The following is a 14242-nucleotide window of genomic DNA, read 5'->3' as shown; positions in this document are numbered from 1 at the left end:
TTCAAGTGCAATAAATGCTCCAATGAGATCATCATCAAGAGCAACCCATAGAATTCAGGTTACTTCAGTTTATTCCTAGTGTTATTCTTATATATTGATTTTGGTACATGATGTTGTTAAGGAGTGTGTATGAATTGCAGGTGTATCAATAACGAATACTACACAATTTGTGTTGAATTCATCATATTGATTTTTTATGGCAACAAAAGTCTCTAAAATGGAGAAATACTTCAGTTCGATTTAGAGTAATCAAAATTGAGGTGACTTAGATAGGAAGAATGCTTCACTTTGACTTGGAGTAGCCATAAATAATGCTCTCATGAAATTTTAATAGGGTCTTCATCAAACTCGGGAAGCTAATTAATCACGAAAAATCTTGATGAGGCTTTTATGAAAGTCTTCATTAATCTTAGGAATTCAGGGAATACTTTTGCACATTTGGAAGCATGATAAAGGTATTCACCAATCTTTGTAAGATGGTAAATTATGTAGGCTTGAGGAAGGAATTATAAAGGTTTCCAATATTGATCTTTGGAAGTCAGAGGATGCTTGCAACACTTTTGGAAGTGCAATAAAAATTTTCGCCTAACCTTTGAAAGTTAACAAGAGATCGAGATAAAAAGCAAAAGATAAAAAGAATGTTGGATTTTTTGTTTAATTTACCTTTTATTATGCACCACAATTACTTTAGAAAGAAGTAGATTGAAAATCCTATATACTGAAATTCATTACGACTGCTAAATTAGATGTTGGGAACTTCAAAGACTATAATGAAACCTTTTTTTATCGGTAGATTCCAGCCCAATTAGGTGTTTTCTCCCTTTTGTTAAGTGTTGTTTAGACTTGGCCACAGGCTTATTTGACTAACCTAAGGTTTTGAATCAGTTTTGGTTCGAAATAATTTCGGTTTGAAACAGTGCCAATGGGAAACGATTCCAGTTTGGCTATAAGCATTATCAACTTATAATAAAATTTTAGATATTATTTCTTTAGTTTCTCATATAACAAATTAAAAGGACCCAAATATAAACTCAATATAATTAAAAAGAAAAAAATCAATGCGGCTCCGGTCTTGGTTCAAAGGGAGGAGGTCCGTATCCGATACCCTAACCCCGGTTCAAAGTCCAAAACCGTTGACCTGAGCCAGTTCTAATTTGGTTCATGGACCGAATCAGCCCTTAGCTGGGTCTAATGGTGTTTTGAAATTTTTAATTTTCATTTATTTTTGTAGTTTGTTGCCATATCATCCTTTAATATTATATCACAATGATTTTTTTTCAAGACAATCTTATATGAAATGTCAATTTAATGAGAGATAAACATATGAAAGTGAACCCAGAAAATTATAATGGTCCATTCTTTAATTTTTTTATTTTTAATATAATTTTTTTAAAAAATTAATAATTGTTTTTATTTGTATGTATATTTTTATTGATTGGTCATTTCATATAGAAATTCTATATGGAATAACTCATTCAACATATAATTTCTCTTGTTGGAGCATTAAACTCAATAAGTCATATACTATAATTGTTTTAATTTGAAAAGTTGCTGCATATAATTAAGGAAAATTATTAATCAGTCTTTGTATTTTAACAAATCTTTTATTTTGAAAAATATACTATTTAATCTCTCTACTTTTCAGTCAGTGGACTGTTTAGTCTCTCATGTTCTTAAAATATATCTTTTCCAAGTCAACTAGTCAGTCACTATAATTTAAATAATGTAATTATTTAGTATCCATAATTTTAAATATATCAACTATTTAATCCTATAATTTAAATAGCATAATTATATATTTAGTTTCAATAATTTTAAATATATCAATAATTCAGTACCTGTTTATTAACATATCTCTATTTTGATTAACTTGATCAATAAAAAAATTAACAAGAGAGACTAAAAAGCTCATAGACTAAAAATAAAGAAATTAAATATTGTATTTTTTAAACTATAAAAACCAAGTAATTAGTTCGGTTAAAATACAAATATTAATATTAATTTTTATCATAATTAATAAAAAAATTGTAAAAAATTCCATAATTTATATTTTTAGAAATTAGGCAATTTGAAAAAAAAATTCTGACAGGTTGAGTATGAGAAGAAATTTGAGGAATGAGCATGAATCACGGTTAAAGGATTTTATTTATTATTATTTTTTTTATTTAATGGTTAAAGGATTTGGGAAAGGGAAAAGAGAGAAAATTTATGAGTTGGAAAGCTGTCCATTAATTTCCACACAAATTCAACCCATCTCTTTCAGTCTCGCCGGTCACCTATGCTTGCCCACTTCTTTAAAGCGCCCAACTTTTGCAAACCCTTTCACAAATCCACCCACTCAAAGTTTCTTCATCCCCAACACTCAAGTCACGCTTCCGCTTTATTCATATATATGATTGAATAGATAGATCAATTTAAAAAAAAAAAAAAAAAAAGATAGAAAGACTCTAAATTTAAAATATCTTCACTCTTTAAACTTTTATAAGTGAAGAAAAATCAATTAACTAGATTAATCTTCTCTCCATTTTTCTAATCATTCCACTTTTTCTTTCTTTTTTCTTCCTTTTTGGATGATCACTTATGAGTGTTTTCATATAGCAACTCATCATTTTTTTTTCTGCTATTTTTTTATATTTTTTTAATAACTCTCAAATCTATGTCTTTTTGGAATTAATTTTAAATATATTTCTTTAAATCTATCATTATTGATAGACTTTGAGCGAATAAACCTGTATTTTTATCTTTATTGATAGATTTTGAGTACATAATTTTAATATATTTTTCTCTTTTAATGTAATTGTCATGTGTTTTTTTGTTTGTGAGCAATTTTGTTTTTTTAAGGAAGAGTGATTTACAAGATACATATATTTTCTTCAGTTTGAGATCTAGATTTGGAAGTTATCTGATTGAGCCAAATCAAAGAGTGGAGTGCATAGTCTGTAGTCCACGTATACACCAACCTACAAGCAAAGTCAACATTATCGGATGTTCCAAAATTTTTACATAATTTTTTATATAAATGATTAATTTCATTTATGTAGAAGAGAAAATTACAATTTAATCTCTCTATATATTAATGAAACTAACTATTTAGTTTCTTTATTTTAAAAATACAATGGGGTCTTGGAATGGTGAGATTGATTTTACAGTAATCCCTCTCGATGATTTTGATGTGGTGATTGGGATGGAATTTCTGAAGAAAGCACGGGCCATCCCCATTCCAATAGCATACTGTCTCTTATTGATGGGGGATAAACCTTGTATCGTCCCGAAAAACTTTAATCCCATTTGTGAAAAGAAATTGATAGCCTCTCTTCAGCTCACAAGGAGTGCTAAAAATATGGAATCAACACGTACAAGAGACAAACATGAAATCGTTATTGTGACTTGGTATGATAACTATAAACTTCTTGTTATGCCTTTTAGACTAACAAATACTTTGGCTACTTGTTGCATTATAGCAAACCAGGTGTTCCGAAAGACGCAAGTCAACTTCCTAAGCTATGAATCCCAACAGAGTAGAGACCACACCACATCCTACTTCATAAAGGAGTGGGATCAAGATGGAGAGAAGGCAAGGGTCCAATTAGAACAAGCATCAAATCAGATGAAGGATTGGGCAATTGAAAACCAACAACCACAAGAATCGCAAGCTGAAGATCAAATGATGATTATACGACTACCAGACCAACTACACCTCCTTCGCAATCAAAATAAGAGACTAATTCACAAGGATAAGAAGCCAAGGTCACTGATTATTGGGGTCGAACAGCTAACTTGCAGAGCAGAGTTATCAAAATGGATGAAGATTCAGTCACTTTGCCATGGTACTAGTATAAAGTAACACTATGCAAAAGAGATAGATCCTAGCCATGATAAATCCACCAGAGCTGTAGAAGAAATCCAATCAGAGCAAGCTGTCAAAACCACCCAGCGTCAGGCATACAAGGAGTACCTCATCAAATTAGAAACAGACATCCAACCACAAAGGCAGCACAGTGGAGAGTTCTTGCAAGTGCAATCCTAGTTGTAAATATGCACTGCACTCTTTTTCCTTCACCAAGGTTTTTTTCCCACTGGGTTTTACTTGGTCAAGGTTTTTTAATGAGGCAGTATCCCATCGCGTATCTTACAACCACATGCACAGAAGATTGAAGAGTTGCCATAAGCTTAGTTGACGAGGACGTCGACCGTTCAAGTGGGGGGAATGTAAAGGGGTTAGAAAGTTTAAGTAGTAATATGTAAATTTCAGGGACTAAAGGGGATATTTTGTAATTATTTTCTATTTATGTAATTTTGGGGTATGATGACTCAAGCATATTGATGTCTCCTCTTGTCACACCTCATTGTGTTCCTAATGCTCTTTAGGGGGGAGTGACTAGTTGGCAAGTGCTGGGCCTGACAGTCACCGGTTTGTGAGTCCCTATTCCTTCACTGCTTGTAGGTTTCCCCCCTGCCTACAAGTGAATGTGAGGAATCCCTATTTCATTGTATTGATTATGATATTTGAATGAAATAAGTTGCCCGTTCTTGATAGATCGGTGCCTCGTTGTTCTTGATGCTTGAGATGCTTGTGTCCCTAATTTTAATTCGTTAAACTATTTAATTCCACTGTTAATTTCTTTGTTAATCAATGCCAGTCAAACTACTATTTAGCTTTTTTATTTCATTGAAACTAATTAATTGGTCTATGGATTTTGAAAAGCACATTAATTAATCCATGTAATTTAGTTCTATTAACTCTTTGGTTCTTCTGATTTTTTTTTTTATATCCAAATTATCCTAACCCTCTCTCTGTTATTTCTCTCTCCTCATGTTTCTTGACCTCTATACTCACACCCTTCTCTCCCTTTTTCTCTCTATGATTTTCATCTTTTGATAGAAAATGATATTAGTTATCCACATAAAAAAGTTAATAAGTTTTCTTAGATTGACAATAAATTATAAAAAAAAGTAAATTCAGATTTAGTCTCTATATAATAAAATTTTTATTTTAATCTAGGAAAATTTTTTCCAACATATTTTATTTTTTAAAAAATAAGAACTAACTAATTAGTTTTACTAAAATAGAGGGACTAAATAGTAGTATTTTTCAAAATATAAGGACTAAATAATTAGTTTCATTAAAATAGAAAGACTAAATAGTAATTTAATTAATATTAAAATCCATTGTCTAATAAAAAATTTGATAGAGGGATTACAGATTTTAACGGAGTCAAAATATAGCGATTAAATGTGATATTTTTTAGAATACAAGACTAAGTAATTAACTTCATTAAAATATAGAGATTAAATAATAATTTTCCCTATATAAAAATATAATATGTTTGATTTGTACTTTCTATTTCCAATTAATAAAATATATTTCCTATTTAAAAAAAATAGATTAATCATATTAAAATTTGGTTTCTCTTGTATTACTATATACACTTAAATTTAAGATAATTAACGTCTTAATTTAGCATTAAATGTAAAATTATATAGTGAATGCTAAGATTTGGATATCATCATCCCATATAATCAATCTCCTTCAATTAAAAGAAAAGACATTTTTTTTAATTAATTAATAACATAAGCATACACATAAGACATAGAAATTACGTACCATTTGATAATAAAAAATAATAATTTTATTAAAACATGCTAAATTTTATATCCTATGCACGTTCTCCATAATATATGAGATTTCAAAAGACTAATCAAGCTATTCAGAAATAGAATCTCCTTTATTTATATTTTAAATTGAGAAATGTATTGATTAAGCCCATGAAACATTTCAATGTAAAAACTAAAAGACTTGAGTGTGTAAAATGCGTTAATTGGTCTATGTCCCAAATTCACGTGGCACTGTCTCTATTATTCCGCACGTCAAGGAAAAGGAAAGACGCTTCATTTGTTATTCAATTGTGCGAAAGACCAGAATAGTCAATTCAGCTTCTCTTTATCAATTCAAGTATGAAAGTACCCTTTAATGTTGTGAAATAGTCAAAATTTTCACACTTTGTCGGTCTACAATTATTTAATACCCAGAATTATTTTTATAATTTTAAAATATTTAATTACCAAATATTTTAATGAATAAATTTTTATTGATCAGATTTAAAAAGTGAAAAAATTTTAAAATATAATTATCTTTTCTAATTTTTTTATTTAGTTATTATTTTAAGTAAACCATTTTGAAGAAATTCAATTATTTTTTTATTAATAATTTTTTTAAATTGTAAAATCACTATTGTATATATATGGTAATGACTCTAAACGGTTATGAAAAATTTAAGGAGGTATTGAATAGTAATATAATGAAATCAATTAACATAATAAATATAATTAAATGTTTATGAATTGGTTGAAAATTAATAATTGAAAGAAAATTAATTTATTAAATAAGGAAAAAAATTCAGGTAAATAAAATATTCATAATATACATTTAAAATGTTATTTTTATTTTATTATAATAAAAAAATTAAGCAAGATAACTAATAAGTAATTTAAATAATGCATGAATTCTTTTAGCAAGAAAGAGAATGATCAATTCCTTATAATTTTTATAATAAAATTTTAAATTTTTACTAATTTATTAAATTTTAAAAAGAAATGAAATAGTTAAAAATTTAAAAACATTAAAAAAAGAAATTTATAAAAATTGAAGAATTCAATAACTAAATATATCGAGTAATATTCTTCTCAAATTAAAGTTATTTTAATATTAATAAAAAAAACAAATACTTAGTATATTTAATAGTAAGCGTCACATGGTAGTACCAATGATAATCGCCGCGTAACAGTTACAAGAGAAAATTTTCTTATTTTATATATATAGAAGATAGATTTTATGCTACAAATGTAGCATGGCAAGTAACTCTATCAAAATTTCAATGTTCAATTAATTAATTTTGACTTAGTGATATTAAAATAATTTTTAAAAATTATATATATATATATGATCAAGAGATAATGTAATAGCTTGATTTCAGACTTCAACTAGAGATAAATAAATTGAAAGCAAAAAATTCCATCTTTAAAATTAAAAAAAGAATTTTTCATGAAAATATGTATTTATTATGTTTATCTCTAACATGTAAGGTTCTGATTTATATGTGTTTGTTAGGAAATTAACAGTGCATTATTTTCATGTAACACACTTAAATAATATTTTCATATACTGTATGCAAGGAGGAAACAACACCATTACCTAACAACCATTAAAGAAGAATTATTTTTCTTCCTTTTTATAAAAAGAAAGTACAGTTGCTTAGATCTAGTCATTGTGGACATAAAACATATATAAAAGAAGTGAACACATATTTGTATTTTGCATCAATTATTAACTAAGTAGAAATAAGCTTTTTTCCACTTGCATAAAGTATCTCTAAGTGCGGCTCTGAATGGTTTGACAAGAAAAAGTTGAAGTAACCAACAAAATAAGCAGAACCGTAGCATGAAACATGCTTATGTATCCTTGAGCTATATAGTAAGTTTGTCTATGCTATAAATAGCCACACAACACTAACATGAACCACTACACCAAGAAAGCCATTCGTTATCAAAACAGCTATAGCAATGGCTCCCAAATTCTCCTATCTTCTTACAACCTTCTTCCTACTACTCTTTTCAATCCAGCTCTTTATAGCTCAGTCTGAAGATCATGAAGGGAAAACACTCAAATTTCTTCAAAGTCTAAAGGAAGTCATAAAGGGCCAAAATGTTGTTGGCCTTAATAAGGTCAAGAAGCACCTTAGGAAATTTGGATACTACCCAAGTGATGATACCAATAATCTAACTGACGATTTCGATGACCATTTGGAGTCTGCACTCAAAACTTACCAAAAATTTTATCAGCTACAGGTCACTGGGAATCTTGATTCTGCTACAATCAAGAATATGATGATCCCACGATGTGGAGTACCTGATATCACCAATCTCACATCCTCATCAAAACCAACCAGCAGCAGCCACCACAAGTCGAAAATGTTCCACATGGTTTCACACTATGATTTTCCCGAGGGAACCCCAAGATGGCCATCTTCTGAGTATCAACTCACCTACACGTTTCGTTCTGGAGTTCAAAGCCCAAATGAGGAAGACATGAGGTCTGCTTGCTTCCAAGCTTTTCAGAGATGGGCAAGTGTTTCCCAGTTCTCGTTTCAGGAAGCAACTGCAGGTTCCAGAGCAGATATTGTAATCGGTTTTTATAGAGGTGATCACGGAGATGAAGACCCTTTTGATGGGCCTGGAATGGTGCTGGCTCATTCATTTCCTCCCCAAGATGGAAGATTCCATTATGATGCAGACGAGGATTGGAGCAGTAATCCCAACATGAACCAAATGGACTTGGAATCTGTGGCAGTTCATGAAATTGGTCATCTGCTTGGGCTTGCACACAGTCAGGATTCAAATGCCATTATGTACGCAACAATTCCACCAGGGATTATAAAAAGGGAACTCACACAAGATGATATTGACGGCATACATGCTCTCTACCGTAATTAATCAAGCAAAAAACTATGTTTGCATGGAATAATCAAAGAGCAATTCATGTGTTCATGTTTAATTACCAAATATGAACGGATCTTAATCGATATGTAATGGATATTATTGTACTTTTCGTTGTTCAATGTCTGCTATTCCACAAAGTAGCCTTTCTTTTTATGAATAACTAGTCGTTTTGCTAAGAGTTGCACGTACCTTTTTTTTTTTTAAATAACATAATTTAATATATATTTTTCAATATTTTATATTTTTATAATTATCTTATAAAATATAATAATAAAATCATTGATTAACTATAATTTATTTTAAGAGTTGATAAATAAATAAATTAACTAATATATTAATTTTTTTATTATTTTTAAGTTATTTTACATATACTAATAAAAAAATAAATAAAGTAAAAAATCATATGATACGTGGCAATTTTTAAAATATTACTATCAAAATTTTTAAATTTTAAATATAATAAAATGTTTTTTAAATTTTATAAATACTTTTTAGTGAATAATTATTTAAATATAAATATGTATATATTAAAATAATTTTTTTAAAAAATAATTCACTCTTTTTTCATTTAATAAAAATTTCAGTTAAAAAGGGTTATTTTTTAAAGATATTATGATCAGTAAAAATTTAAAAATTTTAGAATTTTTAAAAAATATAGTAAAAAGAATCATAAATAATTATTAATATTTTTGTTTGAGATAAAATTTTAATAGTTTAAATTAAAAAATTTTTAGAAATAAAAAAAAAAACAGTTGTGCCTTATGTCTTTTTTAGATACTTCATTTAATTAGGTGGCATACTCCTTAAAGCCATTTTTAAGGCTTAGCTATATATATATATATAGAATGCAGTTAAAAAATTTAATTTTTAGAGATATTATGATTATTAAAAATTTAAAATTTTAAAAAATATAATAAAAAAGAATTTTAAGTAATGTAAGATAAAATTTTAATTGTTGAAATTTAAAAATTTTTAGATAAAAAATTAGTTTTATTGTGATAAGTTAATTATTAAGTGAAAAAAAAAAAAGATAAATAAGAATCATGTTACATGGTTTTTTTTTTCGACACTTTTATTTAATTAGGTGATATATTTATACAAAATTATTTTTAGGACTTAGCTTTAATATACAGATATGATGAAAGGAATTTATTTATTTGTTTTATAAGCTAATTATTCAACTAATAAAGATCAGGAGATAGCGTGATTAAAGGATACAAAAACAAAAACAACACAGAACACCAAGTTCAAGGAAAATTTACAACAAAAAAAAGCAAGTGAAAAATCAAGAAAAGCAAGTGAAAATAGGGAAACAAAGAGCGACCAATTGAAATTAAAAGAATTGACACGTAGCAGACCCAAGCAAAGGCACCAATCAATGCACTCCAGGCAACGACAAGACCCAAGCCTCAAGAATAAATTTTGATAACTGTCTTTAAACTTATTTAGTTGTAACATTATAGTCTCTCAATTTAAAAATATAACATAAAACTCCATCAACTTTCAAATTTTGCACAGTAAAATCTCTCTAACCTCCAATTAGCGGTTTTTCACATTATGTCGATTCATCAGCCCAAAGATGGAGCTTAGTCGATTTCTTTTTTCTCTCAAGCCATGTGTAAATTGAATTATTCTTCTATCTGTAGACAGAATAATTTTTCACGTGTAGAGAAAATAATTTTACACTTTACATAAGAGAGAGGAGAGAAATATTGGCTAAGTGCCATACGGGAGCTGTTCACATCAGTTTTTAATTGAAAAATTAGTAATTAAATGTCAGAGGGATTTTACTATGTAAAATTTGAAAGTTTAAGGAGTTTTATGTTATATTTTATAGTTGAAGGATTATAATATTACAACTATATAAGTTTAGAGACAATTATTAAAATTTATCCCGAGTGAGCTTTCTCGAAACACCCAAACATTAGCTAGCTAGAAGATGATCACCGGATGGCAACCTAAAGGCTCTAAACAAGAGACAACAGCTTCTACCATACTGAACTAAAAACCCAAAAAAATAGAGAAACAACACGAATTAACTACCAAAAATAAAAAAATAAACAAGACAAGAGGCCTCTTGGACAACCAAAAACCAAAATGCAAAATCTCGGCACCTTCTAAAGGAATCAATGACAGAAAGGGCTAAAAACACACAAGAAAAGGAATTAGAGCCACAATCCACAAAACCCAAAGCAATACTAGAAATTTTGAACGGCAAAACAGAGAAAAATGTTAGGCAGACCACACCAAGAGAGACCCGACAGGATAACAAGCACTCCAGTAATACCCAAGGAAATAAAAGAAGCTGCTCCAAAGGAAGACCACCGAGAACAGACCTGCAACTCATTATCTCAAAGGATTTGTTCATAAGCTTGGATGTCATTGGAGATTTTCTGAGCGAGATGCTCAATAATTTAACTCTAATCACCTTCAAAAATTATGCCCAAGTTTTTGCCCAGTTCAAGAGTTCGAATTGCTTCTGATCTTGGGGATAGCCGACGAAGCTCAGCAGGGGAAGAGCTGAGGATACCATTCATCCTCTTAACAGTGACAATGGAGGAAAATAAATTTTCAAATTGCCAAATTATTATTTTACTAATTTTAAAAGGGGCCCAGAATAAAGAATTTTGTGTTTGAGAATTTTTTTTCCTTTTTATCTTTGTCATAAAAATTATAAAATGTAATTATAAAAATTATAAATAAATTTTTTTTCCTTTCTATCTTAGGGTAAATTTCAATCGCTATCTCTGAACTTATATGGTTGTAAAATTATAGTCCTTAAACTTTAAAATGTAACATAAAACTCCCTAAATTTTCAAATTTTACGTAGTAAAATTTCTCTAACTTTCAATTACTGATTTTTCAATTGAAAACTGATTTGAACAGCTTCCGCATGGCTCTTAGTCAATATTTCTCTCTCATTTCTTATTCAAATTGTAAAATTATTTTCTCTGTACCTTAAAAATTATTCTATTTACAGTGAGAAAAATAATTCAATTTACACATAACTTGATAAAGAAAAGAGAAATATTGACTAAGCTCTACGCTAGAACTGTTCAGGTCAGCGTCTAACTGAAAAATTAACAATTAGAAGTTCGAGGGATTTTATTATGCAAAATTTAAAAATTGAAGGGGTTTTATGTTATATTTTTAAGTTGAATGACTATAATGTTATACTAGATAAGTTCAGGGACGGTTGTCAAAATTTATCCCTTTATCTTATTGTATTAAGAGGCTACCACATATGCGAGATCATATTAAAAAAATTAATTACAATAAAAAATTGAAACAAATTAATAAAATATGATGAAAAATATTTAATCCTGTAAAATTAATTAATAAGCAAGAAATTATTAATAATATTTAAAGAAATTAACAAAAATTTATATAAATTAGTTTATTGATTGATATATATGGGTACAAGGTATCCAAAATATTTAATCCATTCATATTTCAATTCAAATAATAAAATTTACTGCAATTTCATTTTTTTTTTTTTAAATTTCAGTGATATCAATATAGTAAAAACTCCTTTTTTTAATTAGAGTATTGATTAATATTTACTTGTAGTAATTATATTGTAATTTTTTTTTCTCTCAATTGAGCACAATTTAGCTTACTCCCATTAACCTTAATAATAAATTTATGCTGCAATGCAGTTTTATTTTTTTAAAATTGTAATTGTATTGAATTGAAAGTATGTCTATAATCGATAACATAAATATGACTAGAAAATGCAAATTGTTTGAAAAAATATTTTAAAATTATAACATAGAATTTTTATGGTATTTTTAATATTTTAATGTGGTAATAATATATTTTAATATTTACTGTATACTATTGTATATATACATAAATAAGCCTTATAATCGAATAAGGCCAATGTGATCTCATCCAAACATAATTAAGGCTTGGAAAAAGAAACCAAAAATTCACTTTCAATGTAAGGATGAACTATTATCTCCGATTAAAAGAATATTACTATTTTTGAACAACTGTGATAAGTGTATAATTAATATTTTTACTCCCATCACATTTAGTATTTCTAGTATATTTTTATGCCTAATTCAGTTGATTAAAATATAATTATTAATTAGGCATATTTCTAGAGAGTTTTTGGAATAATTATATTAAATTGATAAATTTTCAGCATTTTCATTGATTTGACATTTGCTGAAATTTTCAGGTATTTCTGAAGTTGTGGGTCTCCAAATCCAATGTTGTTTAATTCATTGAAAAGCTAAGTCAGAGCACTACAAATGACAAAGAGGGACCAAAGCCCAGATCAGTATTCAAGATTGTCAAAATTAGCCATGAATCTAATACAAAAGCCCAGACCTGACTTGTCACGACCAGTTTTGGTATTTATTTTATATCTGGAGCTCCAGATGTCCAAATGAAGCAAATTCATGCCCAATTAAACCTTAAAAACTACCTCTACAATTTCTATGAAGGGCTAGAGACAAGATTATGTCATTTTGGTGGTTAACACAATTATTACAAAAACTCTCTAGAAATATGCCTAATTGATAATTATACTTTAATCAATTGAATTAGGCATAAAAATACATTAGAAACACTAAATGTGATGGAAGTAAAAATATTAATTATGCACTTATCAAAATTCCCCCACACTTACATTTTACACGTCCTTAGATTTTACACGTCCTTGGGCAACACCAAGCTAAACCAATCTAGAAAAAAAAAATCTAAAAATAGACCTAAAAATTCCAATGACAACACATAATTTGTACGCTATAAAACAAATGATAACAAATCAAGAAGCATAACATATTATGAACCGAAAGCATCTTAACAAACTCAAGCTGAAATTAACAAAAAATTATCTTTCAAAAAGTAGCTCACTAAAAATGGTAGATACTTACATGGCACTCAAATCACTCAAGTATTTAGGAGGGTTTAAAACAGGCACTCAAATTCAAATCATGAAATGAAACTACCACACACTTGCTTATTCATCCAATATCTGTCACTTATTTCACATGCATAACATAAATAAAAAGGTCTTTAAATATGGTTGTAATGGGGCTAAGATAAAGGTATGGAAATAAGGATAAATAAAGCTAAAGAAAGAACTAATAGAACATTGAAACAACCTTTATTTCTTCTATTATTTCCCTTTACATATATGTCAATAAAGTCCAAAAATCCCAAAACAAATTTTTGTTTTTTGTTTTTTTACCATGTAGCATTAGCACCCATGCCAATTATTTCTTTTCAACTTTTTTCTCTCTCTCTCTCTCTCTCTCTCTCTCTCTCTTTATATATATATATATATATATATATATATTCAAGCATGAGCATGCACCATCTTTCCACTTAAAAAAAAAAAAATCAATAACAACTCACATACTACACCCTATACAATATTGTCAAAACCCAATTTATTGCATTTCAAATAGGATAAATTTCAACAATTATCCTTGAACTTATATAGTTATAACACTACAGTCCTTCAACTTTAAAATGTAACATAAAACCCCCTTAAACTTTCAAATTTTGCACAGTAAAATCCCTCTGACTTTCAATTACTGATTTTTCAGTTAGAAACTGATGTGAATAGCTCCCACATGATACTTAGTCAACATTTCTCTCTCATCTCTTATGCAAAATGTAAAATTATTTTCTTTATGCATGAAAAATTATTTTGTCTATAGAGAGAAAAAGGATTCAATTTACACATGGCTTGAGAGAGAAAAGAGAAATACTGACTAAGCTCCATGCT

The 14242-nt window shown here is 28.3% G+C and overlaps 1 pseudogene; it reads left to right on the top strand.

Annotated features, from left to right (window-relative positions):
* Positions 1-7511: 7511 nt before the first annotated feature.
* LOC131175980 (metalloendoproteinase 1-like) lies at positions 7512-8672 on the top strand (annotated as a pseudogene).
* Positions 8673-14242: the final 5570 nt, after the last annotated feature.

The sequence above is a fragment of the Hevea brasiliensis genome, chromosome 18 (assembly GCF_030052815.1).
Source record: "Hevea brasiliensis isolate MT/VB/25A 57/8 chromosome 18, ASM3005281v1, whole genome shotgun sequence".
Classification (NCBI taxonomy): domain Eukaryota; kingdom Viridiplantae; phylum Streptophyta; class Magnoliopsida; order Malpighiales; family Euphorbiaceae; genus Hevea; species Hevea brasiliensis.
This window is presented reverse-complemented; position numbering and strand designations above follow the sequence as displayed.